The following is a 1,487-nucleotide window of genomic DNA, read 5'->3' as shown; positions in this document are numbered from 1 at the left end:
TTTAATTCTTCTGTCAAATGTGTCACTTTTTGTTCAGCAGCTGCTCGGAGACTCTTTTCTTCATCACACTTTGACTTTATATCTGCAATTTCAGGAACAAGTTGGGCTGCTTTCTGTTCAAACAGTGCTCCAGGATGGTTCTGGATGAGATGGAGATCCTTTCAGGGAAGATCACTTCAAACTCGATAACAAGGTCTCTACATTTCTCAGGTGTTTTGGGGAGAGGGAGGCCTTCTCCAGGAACTTTCCGCTGCATGCCAGGCCTGATGACATCTTTAAATACAACAGGGATGGTCCTGCCATCCAGAGTAGGGACATTCTCAGTGCAACCACAGAGAGCCTCCCGGAGGCTAATCCTGGCTGGGTAAATGACATCAGAGCCATCTCTCTTGAAGATATTGTGTGGCTTGTCCTTTAAAACAGAGATGATGTCTGCCTGAATGTTGTTCGAGGTCTGGTCCCCTTCCTTGGGAAAAGTGATTTTGGTCCCTTCCTTCCAGCCCCTCTTCACTTCGATGGTCAGGATCTTATCTTCATTTCGAAAGCTCATTCCATCAGGGTTCAGCTGCTTGTGGGAGATTTTCATCTTCTTGGTACAACCGCTGAAGGTCTCTTCAAGGGAGACCTGAAGGTCGTGGGTGACTGGGGGATCTTGCTTCTTCTGGGTGGGCTCTTGAGAAGGCAGGAATGTCCAAAGTTCACGTTGGTGAAGCCACTCATACCCATTGGAAAGTTAAATGGGTCACCTGATGTCCATGCCTTCTTCCCCGTTGTGCTGCTCAAAAAAGGTATCAAAGGGGTTTCTGCCACCGAAGAACTCAGCAAACATGGCATGGGGGGTCTCCGTGGAATGTGTAGCTGAAAGAGGTACCATTAGCACCACCACTGCTCCCGCCACTGGGGCCACTACCCTTCAGGCCTTCCTCTCCATAGCGGTCGAAAATCTTGCGCTTGGGCAGGTCGCTGAGCACGTTGTAGGCCTCGGAGATCTCCTTGAACTTCTCCTTGGTGCAAGGCTCCTTGTTCTTGTCCGGGTGGTAGAGCAGCGCCTGGAGGCTGTTAGGCTGGCTTGATCTCTTCGTTGGACAGCGCCTGGAGGCGTTAGGCTTGGCTCGCTTGATCTCTTTGTTGGACACACTGCGGGCCAGTCCCAGCATCTAGTCCTTGCCCATGGCCTCCGCCACCCAGCTGTCGCCACCTCCGGATCGTCGCGGTTCCTTTGCCTGGCTGCTGGAAGAGCTGCTCCGGTCGACGAGCCCGCGGCCCCAGCCCCAAATGCCGCTTGGACTAGCAGCATCCAGGCCAACCCCGGATCCCCACTGCACACGGCACCGCAGCTAGCCCCCAGGCCCAGAACGGAGCCTCAGGGACTCCCTACACCAATATATACAAAGAGCTCAAGAAGGTGGACTCCAGAAATTCAAATAACCCCATTAAAAATGGGGTACAGAGCTAAACAAAGAATTCTCAACTGAGGAATACCAAAT

The 1,487-nt window shown here is 52.1% G+C and overlaps 1 pseudogene; it reads right to left on the bottom strand.

Annotated features, from left to right (window-relative positions):
- Window positions 1-76: 76 nt before the first annotated feature.
- Window positions 77-1,172, bottom strand: LOC110317988 (annotated as a pseudogene).
- Window positions 1,173-1,487: the final 315 nt, after the last annotated feature.

This window comes from Mus pahari, chromosome 3 (genome assembly GCF_900095145.1).
Source record: "Mus pahari chromosome 3, PAHARI_EIJ_v1.1, whole genome shotgun sequence".
In the NCBI taxonomy this organism is placed as follows: domain Eukaryota; kingdom Metazoa; phylum Chordata; class Mammalia; order Rodentia; family Muridae; genus Mus; species Mus pahari.
Note: the sequence above shows the minus strand (reverse complement) of the source record. Positions and strands in the feature narration are given on the sequence as shown.